A 13669-nucleotide genomic window follows, 5' to 3' on the forward strand; every position below is an offset into this window, starting at 1 on the left:
GTAGACATATCCTCAGAGACTAAGCATAGGAAACTGGTCCAAATAGTTGAAAGTTAGCAAAGTTGAAAGCAACTGAAATAGGGACATATAGTGAAAAGTATTGTATGGTCTTCGCTAACAGTCTTACTATTAGCTGTGCCTGTAACACCGTTGCACTATTTTCACTTTCATCATCCCTCACCAAGTCTTTACCTGTCTGTCTGTCTCTTGCATGCACACATGTGCATATGGCATACGCAGTACAAAAGATAGAACAAGTAAGAAGTCAGGAAACTTGCTGTCATCACTAGATCAAACAGTATTTGCAAATAACAAGTTTTTATTTAATTTTGTTTAGCAGGATAGCTATATGAATGTGCAGTCTCTCATCCGTGTAAGTCATGAAAAAATATTTTTGGAAATATAGTCATCTTTATTTTGGTCATCTCTGCCATTCTTGGTCTGGTTAGGAGTAGAAGTTTTTCAAAACACCAGGAAAGAAGTTGTTCTTACAGTCTTGGTGACTTGGCTTAAGTATTGCTGGAGCTATTTTGAAGACGCCACCCTTTTTTAGGCCAAAGAGATTGAAGTAGACTCCAAATTAGCATCAGCATTTAAAGTTGCTTTTGAAAACTGAACCTTGGTATCCTTTTGAGGTTTGCTTATCACTAATATTAAGTTAACTTCTAGATTTATAATTTAGAACACTTTCATATAAGATCCACTTAGAGAATACTAAGTAAGTACATACAGTAACATCATTAAACACTTTAGTGCCTCAGGGTTACAGACTACAATGCATCCTGAAAAGTAGCACTTAAAGGCTGTATGAACATATTCTGTCACCTTGCAGTCTTTTGTTGGCATAGCCTGGGGAATGCAGAGAGAGATAACATGTGATGGAATAAAACAGTCTGCCAGAGTTACTCTCTTCTTAACATGATGAGCCAGTAAGATTCCATACATTTCCTGGTTAAGTCCTAAACAGATGAACTTGTATAAATAAGATGGTATTTAAATTTGCTCATCAAACATAGGCAGAAAAGTGTTTTCATGTTGTTCCTAAGTCCTGGTCTACACTATGAGGTTAGGCCAAAGTTAGCCACTATGACCCTTCCACTGACCTTAAGGACTTTTAAAATCAACGTCTATATGCCACCTTGATGAGAGGAGTAGCACTAAATTTGCCCTTCCAGGGTTGAATTTGGGGTAGTGCCAACACAACCCTGTTCAATCCAATGTTCTTGGACTCCAGGGTTATGTCTAGATGGTGGGGCTAATACAGGATTCTGGAAGTATCCTGAAATAGAAATTCTGTGTCTTTAAACACTCCTGTTAGTTTGAAATATATTTTGAAATAACAGGAGCTATTCCAGTGTAAATTGTGTAGCTTATTTCGAGGTAAGGGTGCTGTGAAGATGCAAACCAAGAGGTGTCCTGCAGTTCCCAAATCTGACTGCTCTGGCCAGCACTTTCAATTCTGCTCCACATACACAGAAAAAGTCCTGGAATCTTGGTTTCATGTTTGGTCAGTGTGGTGAGCCCAGCAGCACACTTGGCCATGAATGCCCAGGGTCACAAACGAACTCCATCATGGAGTCTGCAGGAGAAGAGTTTGTGCAGGCAGACCTCTGACACAGCAGAAAAAATGCTATGTATGCTAAAATCATATAGAACAGGATGGAAAAAGGATACAGCAGGGACACCCAGTGGTGCTGCATGAAAATAAAGGAGCCCAGGCTTAATCTTTAAACCAGAAGATTAAAGGAGAAAAATGTCCAGCAGGCAAGTGGGAGGATCTGTTCTCATCGATAGCCGGGAGCTTTTCCTAACTCTGAACCCAATCCCCTGTCAGAAACTATTGTTGCTGGACCCTCATGGTGGGGAAGACTCCTCTAGTGAATGCACATTTGTAATCATGCTTGAGTGATTAAACGTAATTGGGTTTACTCCTTAATCTTCCCTGAACAATTGGGATACAGTGGTGGCTGGTCCACTTGTGCAGCAGGTGCTCTCCAGAACAGTTTGCTAACGTGCCTGGAGATGGAACGGGAACCCTCCCTGCACATCTTTACAAAGCTCTCATCAAGTGATCTTGCATCACTGCTGCAGAAAGCACAGCAGCATGAGGTCCAGATCTCTCATTACATTCATACAGCATTTGGTCCCGATCATGAGCTATTATTCTGAGAAGACTGATATTGCCCATGGTGACCTGGGGGAAATGGGGGAAGTTTTGCAATTCACCTCTGTTTGCTCATCCCCAACACATTATGCTCCCAGGTGTGTTTCTCTATTTGCAATAGGTTTGAAGGGATCATCCCGGAGAACAGCCATGCTGTGCCAGAGGGGGTGACCCCATGTGGATTATGCACATCTGCGCCCCTCCATTCTGAACCCACTACCTCCCTTATGGGGCAACTGAGGGCTGCAGTTTGTAAGCACGCTGTGTGCAGCTGGGCCCCTCTTCCCCAACCCGCTGCCCCCCTATGGAAATGCAGACATATGAACAAAAATAAGGCTGTAGTTTGCAAACACACTTTCCATGTTTTCAAAGGAGAGGTTAAAGACCCCTCCTAGCGAGTGGCTTACCATGACTACCTGTAAACAGAGTGCCACTGCCCAGTGCTCTGCCATGTGTTATAACTTATAGGTAGGTGCTCAGTTAAAAATGAAAAATTTGGCCTTGTATCTAACACACGTGCTTCGTATGATGAAGTGCTTCATTCACTGTAAAAGTGTTAACCTTCCATTTTTTACAGGGTAGCTTCTGTAAAGCCTGTCCCCTCCCCCTCTTTTTTTGAGTGCAGCTGGTGGCCTGTCATCAATGCTCCCTCTAATTTTTTCTATCCATATGTGCAATAAATTTTGTTATGTGCACTGAGGCATAGGTAGATGTGCACCACCAGTAGAAACATATGCTGCCAGTAGTGGGTACTATGGGCACTGCTAATTAGCTGGGTGGCATTTGAATCTCTCCTGGGTGGCTGCCCAAGCACTTAGCTTGTAGGGCACACTGCCTGTCAGTGATCTCTGACCCCGCTCCAGCAGTTAGGTTGTTGCAGATTAGAAGGAAACCTCTTTACCCTCCCATACATGTGACAAAATATTTAATGAGCTCCTGCAGTCCTCCCACACTGATAGGACACAACTCAATGCATGGAGGCACATGCTGTTAGAAGTTATCCACACCAAGCAGGTGGATAGAAAAGCATGCAAGGGACATGAGCGCAACACACAGGACAATATGTTAAAGCTCCTGGGGGGGGGGGGGGAGCAAACATAGCTGATGAGGCACCTGGTGGAGGTGTAGAAAATGCAGCTAGAGCAGAGTCCCCTGGCACCCACTCATCAACCACCTACCCTTCTCACCAAGCTCCGTATCTTCTTCTCCCAGATGTTCTGCTATGCAATCCCAGGAAGCCATCTACTCACCTCCCAGGGATGGATCCCGGAGCAGAAGGCTGTCATTCCCACACCTTTGATTACTACAAGGGTGATTGTATCAAGCTGCATGTCCTTGTGCCCCCTCCTCCATGTTATCAGAGTCTTGCTATGCCCGAAACTCTTTTCTATTCAGTATTGTCTGTATTCACTGGGTTGCCTAAATAAAAAGGCATGATTTCAGAACAATAGTATCTTCATTCACTCTGCCACCTGGAGGTGGGGGTGGTTGACAGAGCAGTACGCATACAACAGCAGGCTGCTTGCTAACGAGCAACACAAAACTGTCACCTCATTGTCTAGTCATTCCTGACATTGGTTTTTTAAGCCTCTCTGATGTGCAGTGCATCTCAGTGTTCTCTCCTTATTGCGCTGGGGTCTAGCTGCTCATAACTGGCCACCAGGCAATCTGCCTCAATCTCCCACCCTGCTAGAAACTTCCCCCAATACTTTCACAGATATTATGCAGCACACAGTAAGCAGCAACAACAATATTGGTTTGGCTGATGTCTAACCTATTCAATAAAGATAGAAATGTAGCCGTGTTAGTCTGGTGTAGCTGAAACAAAATACAGGACTATGTAGCACTTTAAAGACTAACAAGATGATTTATTAGATGATGAGCTTTTGTGGGCCAGACCCACTTCTTCAGATCAAATAGTAGAAGAAAATAGTCACAACCATATATACCGCTTTTTTTTTTTGTCCAGACCCCAGCTACCTTACCCATTACAAAGATAGCTTCCCCAATTATCACCTCTAATATTATTAACTCACAGACATCTACCCTTCCCCACCTCTAATATCATTAACTCACAGGCATTCACCTTCTTCCCCCTCCCCTGCTTCCCCCTTCTTTTCTGAAATGTGATTTGTCCTTTTCATATGTGTTCATTTTTTTTAATTGTATCCTTTGGTATATATGGTTGTGACTATTTTCTTCCACTATTTGATCTGAGGAAGTGGGTCTGGCCCACGAAAGCTCATCATCTAATAAACCATCTTGTTAGTCTTTAAAGTGCTACATAGTCCTCTATTCAATAAACTCTGCCAGCATCCTTCTAAATGGCTAGAGCCACAGTCCATTCCCTGTACATTGCCCAGAGTCTAGCAGAAGGGTATTGATTGCCATTGCTATTTGGACTATTTGGATTTTGAGAGGAATAAGGGATCTTCCGGAAATAAAAGGCTTTATTTTCTGAAAGATCCCGTCTAGACTGGCGCTTTTCTCCGGCAAAGCCCCGAGCCAGAAAAAAGCGGCAGCCATGTTCATGCAAATGCTGCGGGGGATATTTAAATCCCCCGCGGCATTTGCAATTCTGAAGTGTCTCATTAGCATCCCTTTTCCAGAAAAGGGTGTCAATGTAGACACAGCCATAGAGAATAGCTTTTTGCCTCTCTATAAATCCAATAATATGCATACAGATGTGGTCACCTTAACTCATAAAAGGTATCATGGCACTGGAAAAAGTTCAGAATAGGGCAGGGGTGGGCAAGACAGCTTGCACCAAGCCCTTTGATTTGGCCTGTGGCTACTCTGCCACTCCCCTGCCCCCAGGCCAATTGAGCCCTGCAGACAGGGGAATGCAGGAAGTCTCCTCCCCCCTGCCAAGGATGCGCAGCACCAGAGGGAGCTGCCAGCTGTTCAAAACTCTCTAGGCAGTGAATGCCCCAGCAGGACAGGGGTCAGGGGCAAAGACTTCACATGCTCAACTGCTCCCAGCCCCTGATTGGCTTGGGAGCAGGGGGAGCATGCAGTCTCCTTCTGCTCCAGGCCCTGGTTCTCTCTAGGTGCTGAGCACCACTGGCAGGGCAGGGGTGGAGGGCAAAGACTTCACATGCTCCCCTGCCCTCAGGCCAATCAGGGTCTGTGGGCAGGGGAGCATGTGATTCTCCTGGCCCCGCCCTGGAACAGGGCAACAAAAATGGTTAGGGGTGTGGAACAGCTGCCATATGAGGACAAATTAGTAAAACTGGAACTTTTCAAGCTTGGAAAAGAAACAACTAAGGAGGAATATGATATAGGTCTATAACATCATGACTGGTATGGAGAAAGTAAATAAAGAAAATTATTTACTTGTTCCCATTACGTAAGAATTAGGGGGCACCAAATAAGATTAATAGGGTAGCAGGATTAAAACAGAAGGACGTACTTCTTCACAGAACACACAGTCAATCTGTGGAATTCCCTGCCAGACAATGTGAAAGACTAAGACTTTAACAGGGTTAACAAAAGAACTAGATATATTCATGAAAGATCTATGGCTATTAGCTAGATTGGGTAAGAATGGTGTCCCTATCTTCTGGTCTGGCCCACGAAAGCTCATCATCTAATAAACCATCTTGTTAGTCTTTAAAGTGCTACATTGTCCTGCATTTTGCTTCCCTATCTTCTGTTTGTCAGAGGCTGGAAATGGATGACAGGAGAGAGATCACTTTATGATTCCCTGTTCTTTTTACTGGGGCATCTGGCATTGCCCACTGTCAGAAGAGAGGATACTGAGCTAGATGGGCCTTTGGTCTGACCCAGCATGGCTGTTCATATGTTATCATATGACCTGACCTACCTATATGAGCAGTCGTTATGAGGCCAGCATTGTCAGTGCTTTGGAGGTCCAATGCAGTGCAGAAGTTGGAAAAGTTCACCCACAGATCCTTACTGGCTATCAAATGCCTCTAAACATCCCTGGGTCAGAGGATAGAGGCAGGAGTGTGGGAGGTGGAATATCTCTCATGGAGTTCTTGATCTTGCAGTTCCTAAAGAGGACCAAGATGTTTTGCAGGAGAAAACTTACTGACATAAGGGGCATCCATCTAGAAAGTCATTCTCTTGTCATCTTCTGAAGCATGCATATAAGTGTCTGTTCTCATAACTGAAGCTAGGGATAGGGAATATTTCCAGCAGAGCGAAGAGTAGAGAAGTGTTACCAGAGGAAGCCCCTGATCTAAGCAGAAAACTTCAGTAAACAATTTTTCCCTTCTATAACATTTCCTGGTGCTGAATGCACGTAATGCAGCATTTAAATTCTTTTCATCTGACATGACACACTGAAGGTCAGATCTTTTAAGGTAATATTTTCTATCTTATCTGTAGGTAATCAATCATGTGATACGTAAAAACCCAAGTGGTTATATGAATGCTTCAGCACAATGCATGAATATCTGACCAACCAAAATAAACTAATCACAGTTTAAAAATTATTTTAAAGTGATATTACAAAAAATATAATGAAACAAGCCATCAAATCACACAGATAAAATAATGCTCATAAATCATAGCAATAGAGATAGAGTCTCCATGTTTTTCTTCTTCCACAATATTTAACTGGCTGGCTTCTAATATTTCTTTTAATGTTTGCTTTTCCCTGGCAGGAATATGATAAAATTATGCAAAGCTATGATTCACATAGTTAGAACAAATACAGATTGCAAACTATGTAATGTTATCCTGGTCTCCTGTTTATAAAGCAATGAACAGGCCTGCTAACTCTGTATGCTGATGATTTTTTGCAGCCAAGTTTATATCTGGATGGGTGACCTTTTCCTTTTTCTAACCATTATTTTACACAAGCAAATAATTTACCTTTATAATCATAAGCAGTCATCAGGAAAGACCCTTGGCAGGTGGTGACATACTGTGCTGTTCTTACCTTTCAGCAAATAGTCTAGTTCTAGTGGAGATATGGTTTCCAGGCTTGGCATGTTATTTCTGTGCAGAAATAAAACAATATAAATGAGTTTGAGCGTAAATTGAAATAAATTATCATTATTCTTTGCATATTTGATTTACACAAAAGTCAAAGCCCTAGCCAAGTTGCATATACGGTGCTGCTGGATAAATGTCCTTTTCTGATTCACTCTCAACTTCAGTGAGCTACCTCAGTCACCAGTCAGATCCTGTTCCTCACAGAACACACACAGTTGTTCTCAGCCTGAGAGTATGAGCAGGGTTCTGCTCATGGCTTGATAAGGGGAATCAGATAGTGTCCTCAATCAATACTTAGATTTGTATCCTAGGCTGGCTGGTCTGCTTGCTCAGCCTAAACCTGTTAACTTGTGGTTACTTGGAAGAATATGGAGTAGCCTCCTCAGTTTCTTGACCAGTCAGTGAACCAAGGGTCGCACTTTGGATTAAAGTTACTAATAATAGTGTGTAGTTACATGGCTGGAAGCACAGCATGGACTCCTGCCCCAGGTGTGTAACACTGTGCTAGAAACCACAGGGGTCTTGAACATAATTTTAATACGGATATAGCCTTTCAGTTACAATCATGATCTTCCATGCCTCACTTCTTTCTGATGTAGCCACATTTCTCATGGACAAGTATTTAAACCCGACTTTGAGTTTATATCAATTAATGTAAAAGCGAATGGTATCACTACTGTGGAACGGGCTTGTGTGCACAGCATCAAACCTATGTGCATATGCCTATAATTTGGGAACTACTGACATGATACGTTTCAGGGTACTTACAAATAAACAACTGGGCTCTACTGTCCTATTCGAATTTATTGTGTCATATAATTAGTTGCTAGGTAATTGTTTTCTTCAGCTGTAGAGCCTAAGGTATGTGAACATCATTTCCTTTTGAAGTTCAAGTTAGTTCCAGATTTTGGAATTCCTTTTGTTCTGAACATTTTAAGGTGTCCATATGACTAAAACAATTCACCAGAGGGTACTCCTTGCTTTACTTCAATTTTCAGAGTACTTTTCTCTTTCCTCTGGTGCCAGAAAGTAATTCTTTACTTTGCTTATTATAATGCATGGCTTGCATAGGGTTTGATTCCACATTTGCAATATATTTTTCATGTTTTCTTTCCATCTCAATAGCAAACGCCATTGTTTTCATAGTGTAGAGAAACAAATGACATGGTTTCTGTTCTCTCAGCAATATCTGCTTCTGGTTTTTGCTTCCGAGCCTTATGCTTTCTGCCCAAGAGTGTCTATTGATACCTATGCAATATGCTGATGAGTAATTGCTTCCTGGGATTCTGTATTTTTATACATGGCAGAAGAGGATGCTATGTCTTGCGTACCCTGTACCCTAACTTCAGGGCCATCCCTAGGGGGAAGCAAGATCTGGGGCAACCTCCACCCCAGACCCCATTCTCCACTCCACCTCTTCCCACCAGTCCTCCGCCTCTGCCCCAGTCCTTCATCAAGCCCCTGCTCTACTCTGACCCGGGTCTTCCCACCCCTGTTCCCCCTCTCCTGTCCTCATTGCACATGTTCATGAAAGCCCTTGATCAATACAGTCCAGAGGCTTACAAGGGGGCTTGTCATGGAGCAGCAGCAGGGGTCTGGCCACTGCACTCACTGTGGTGGTGGGAGGTGCAGGAAGCTGAGTGACCCACCAGCTTGCTCTGCTTCATCACTATCTCCCAGCTGGGTCGCCCTGCCTCACCACAGCCCCAACCCACTCTGCTCGGCTCCCCTGAGCCTGCATCGCTCAGGGGACCAGAGCAGGCTGGGGCCCGGTCGCTTTGCTTCCTGCCACTATGAGGCTGGGAGATGGTGGGGTGGATCAGGCTGCTGCATCACTCCACTTTCCGTGGCTCCCTCTGTCGTTGCGAGTGTGGGGGCGGGGGGGCGAGGCGGGGATGCTGATCCCTGCCATGGCCCCTTTCCAAACCCCCCACAGAATGTTCCAGACTGCTCTGGGCCCCATGGGCTAAATGCAGTATGGGGGACCATCCCATCTACAGGATGGCTGGGACAGCTGCTGTGGGGCTGCCCAAAGTGCAGGGCCTGGGGAGGCTCCCCCAAACCATCTTATGGGTGGGAGAGCTCTGCCTAACTTGTTATCGAAGGCCATCAGCAATCAGAGTGAAATCCACACAGGAGACACTTGAGCCTGCAGCACGACCCACAATTGCTCCACGTGACTACACTTCCATGGACTCGTACTTCATGTCACATAACTCTACGGCCTCCTGCCAGAATTCAAATTTGATGGGACAAGATTTCTTGCGTGCAAGAGTACCGTTAACCCACTCTTTGTACTGTGATATTTCCCAGTGCACCATTTAGCTTTAGTAATCCTCCTTGGTGGACAGGGGAACCACTCTTCCTGCCTGAGTTCACAAGTTCAGAGGAGGCATTTGTACAGTTATGATGCAAATCTTATATATTACTTGATAGCATGGAATTCAGACATTATATAAGTATGATAATGCATGCAGCAACTTGCAAGCATTTCAGGGAGTCTACAGGCTCAACTCTAAATTCTGCTGTACAAGTTTATCACCTGTCTTGAACCATACCAGCCTACCAGTGAGCTGGTCTGGTTTCCAGCCCTGAATTTGTCCATGCCCAGCTAACATCTACAGACTTGGAAAGAACTGAGACCTGGTCTACCAGTCTCACACCAGTGTTTTTTCTTTTCCCCTTTGGTACTTCGTACACCACCATATGAAAGAGCCTTGCTCTGTTGTAATTGGGTCTGGACTGTTTTACATTTCTTCACAGCCTGTTTCCCAACCTACATATTGTTCTGTTTCATTTAAAAAGAGAATACCGTTTCCTGCCCCTCCCCCATACCTGGTCATTACCACCTCCAGCCCTCAGTGACAAGCTGGTGTGTTGTACATACATAAATTGTCTGACTCTATAGTGTAATATACTATACAATTTATCAGTTAATCAAGTGAGTCATACCAGTGGGTGATGCAGTTATATCAACCTAATCCCCACTGTTGACAGGAGGCCTTCTCCTATCGACATGGCTGCCACCTCTCAGGGAGATGGATTGTCTACACCGATGGGGGAAGCTCCCACATCAACATAGGTAGCATCTTATTTAAGCACAATAGGGAGACTTAGACTTCTTGGTGCCTTGGAGTAAAATGTGCAAAAGCATCTAGGTAAGTTAGAAGGCTAGCTCCCATTGACTGTTATCTCTCAAGTGTATAATTACTTCTGAAAATGGTATTTGGGCTCATAGAGTGTGTCTACACTGCACCATTATTTTGAGATAACTAGTGTTATTTTGAAATAACAATGAGAGTGTCTACACAGCATTCCATTATTCTGAAATAATTTCGAAATAACGGGCAGATTATTCTGACTTCTGTGAACCTCATTCTATTCTGATATAGCTATTTCGAAATAAGGCATATGTAGACGCTCCACTGCTGCTATTTTGAAATAGCCTCTCACCAGGGCCATTCTAAGTTATTCCTCCCCAGTGCCTCCTGGTGCTCTAAATCGAGATAGCACGTCTACATTAGGGAAGCCTGCCTCGGACTAATTTTGAGGCTTCCCAGCAGGGTAGCTTAATTCGAAATAGCCATGCAGTATAGATATAGCCCTAGATCATGTAGAGGATTTTGAACATTTTACCCAATATATTTTGATATGTGGATATAAGCAGTTATTTTTAATGTAATTTTCAATCTAGGCAGAACAATTGACAAGTGGGTTGCATATATCACACATTATTCTAGGGATCAGCAGAACTTACCTGGACAAATTATAAAAAAGTGTGTGCAATGAATGGTAAGTCTCTGCCATGGAAATCAGTACATTTTTGCCTTTGCATATAGAAAACATCCCCAGTGTGTTTACAACATTCCCTGGCCTTCACACAAGGAACACATAGCATAATTTCATTTGTTATCATAGGAAATACTACTGTAATGTTAATTATTTGCAAAGGCTTTAAAAAAGATCTTAAAGGTAGTCAGAGTTTTTCATCCTGCAGGATCCCAAAGGACCCCACAAAGAGCAGGTTAGGACAGGTAATGCAGAGGATTGCCATAGCTAACTAGAAATGCAGAAGAATGGAACAGTTTACCTAAGTTGGAGTTTGGCTAGGACACTGGGGTTGATGCTTTTCTCTTAAGGAAAGTGCCTGAGAATCTTTACTGACAGTCTTCAGTCAGGAGCATCATTTTAAATCTCAGTCTAAAGATAGCACCTAATGCCATGCTGCTAAGTACAGCCGAGTGAATAATTCATGGCAGATTATTGCCAGATTCATCCCATGAGCAAGGGAGTGCAATCTGCAGCTTTCTGCACCTCTGGGTGCGGGGAAGAGGGCAGCTGTGCTAAAGGAGTTAGACTTACCATTGCTTTCCCCATAGGGATTCCAGAGGGGTGAACAAATTATGACCATAGCAACCCTATTATTAGACGCTCCCCAAGAGAGTCACTGAATCAGTGATTTAACTTCATGGAGACACTCTGGGGGAGTAACTAGACTTGCAGACCAAATTGTTTTGAGGATCAGGATCTCAGTTTGTAAGTTCCTAGGGACAGGGAATTTTTCTCAGGTTTGTTTATTTCTCTGGTACTGCGCACATCTATGACACTGTGTTAGCAGTTATAGAATTAGCTGTCATAGTGCATGTCAGTATATCATCTTTGAAAAACAAGGGGAAACTTAAAGTACCAGTTCTGAGTAGCACTTCTAAGCATTTCAAAGCCCTAAGCTCCTTTTCAGGGATTCTCTAATCAATCAGCAATATCTGAATACATTTTAAAAGTGTTTTAAACCTCATCAAGCCAAACTGTAGTTTTAGTTGAAACTTTGAAAATTCTAGACATTTAAATCATTACAAAGGGATTCATTGTAATTAAATTCCTATGGGAACCTGTGTGAACAACTTTTTAGACTGCTTTTGAAAATAGCAGCTTCTTATTCTCACATTACTTGGAACATTACATGGTTACGTCTAGACTGGCATGATTTTCCACAAATGCTTTTAACGGAAAAGTTTTCCGTTAAAAGCATTTGCGGAAAAAAGCGTGTAGATTGGCACGGACGCTTTTCTGCAAAAGCACTTTTTGCAGAAAAGCGTCCGTGCCAATCTAGATGTGCTTTTCCACAAAAAAGCCCCGATCGCCATTTTTGCGATCGGGGCTTTTTTGCGCAAAACAAATCTGAGCTGTCTACATTGGCCCTTTTGCGCAAAAGCTTTGCGCAAAAGGACTTTTGCCCGAACGGGAGCAGCATAGTATTTCCGCAAGAAACACTGATTTCAGACAGTAGGAAGTCAGTGCTCTTGCGGAAATTCAAGCGGCCAGTGTAGACAGCTGGCAAGTTTTTCCGCAAGTGCAGCTGCTTTTGTGGAAAAACTTGCCAGTCTAGACGCAGCCCATGTGTTTTAATGTCACTGTATTTTTGTGGCTAACAATCTGAAGTAAATACATGTCTGCCATTGTGTTCATTACAGAAATATTTGTTCCATGGTTGATATTTGTGGAAGGTATTTGTACATGTAACAGACATATAATTACAGTTGTTTGAATATGTTTTGAAAGACTAAGAAGTTAAATGAGTATCAACTATGGGACATACAACAGGTATAATCTCCATAGTGTTGAACTTTCAATGAGGAAAGAAATAAGAAGTTGTGGCCGGACATGCTTTGAAGTTTCAGTGACTCATTCTATAAACTGGTCAAGTAAAGGTGAGTAGGATTTATTATAATATAGTCTGATTTTCTGTCTGGATTGTCTCCAGTTAATGGTTTATTAAACATTATAGATGAAAAATGAGAGTGTGATTCCTTTAGAGGAGATGGAGAAGGAGCAGAGGCCTAAAGGATATGTGTGCTGGGCTGGTTTTTTTTTCCCCATTAGGACCTGTCAGTATAAGTATCGGAGCCGGATGTAAATTAGGGCTTGGGGAGCTAGCAGGAAGAGAAACCAGCAAGAAGGAATGACAGTGATTTGTTCGGTGGGTGCGTCTCAGGAATTAACATCACCTGCGGTAAAAACTGACCCACTTCCTTACAGCACTGTGACTTCCCTAGAAAAATAACGTGTGTGATGTGTAGCTTTCAAATGTTGTCATGGATTGGAGATGAAGTTTCCTGTGAGGTATGGCAAAAGGTAAGAGACTTAAGATTTTGTGGGCCTCTTCTCTGTGGTTCCCCTCCTCTTAGGCAACCACTCCTAGGGTACGTCTACACTACAGCGCTAGTTCGAACTAACTTAGTTCGAATTAGTTAATTCGAACTAAGCTAGTTCGAACTAGCGCATCTAGAACTAAAAACTAGTTCGAACTAGCGTTTTGCTAGTTCGAACTAGCGCGTCCACACTGATTGGACGCAGGGGGGCATTTAAGGGCAGCTGAAACCGGTTCTGGCAGGGCATCAGGTCAGCAGTTGCTTTGTGTGGCTGCTGTCTGAGGCTATCTGAGGCTCGTGCTTAAAGGGACCCCCCCTGGACAGCCGGTTCTCAGCTTTTCCTGCTTGCTTGCCAACCTCGCCGAGGGACAGCAAAGCGTCGGTCTCTGTG

Source organism: Pelodiscus sinensis, chromosome 4 (genome assembly GCF_049634645.1).
Source record: "Pelodiscus sinensis isolate JC-2024 chromosome 4, ASM4963464v1, whole genome shotgun sequence".
Lineage (NCBI taxonomy): Eukaryota > Metazoa > Chordata > Testudines > Trionychidae > Pelodiscus > Pelodiscus sinensis.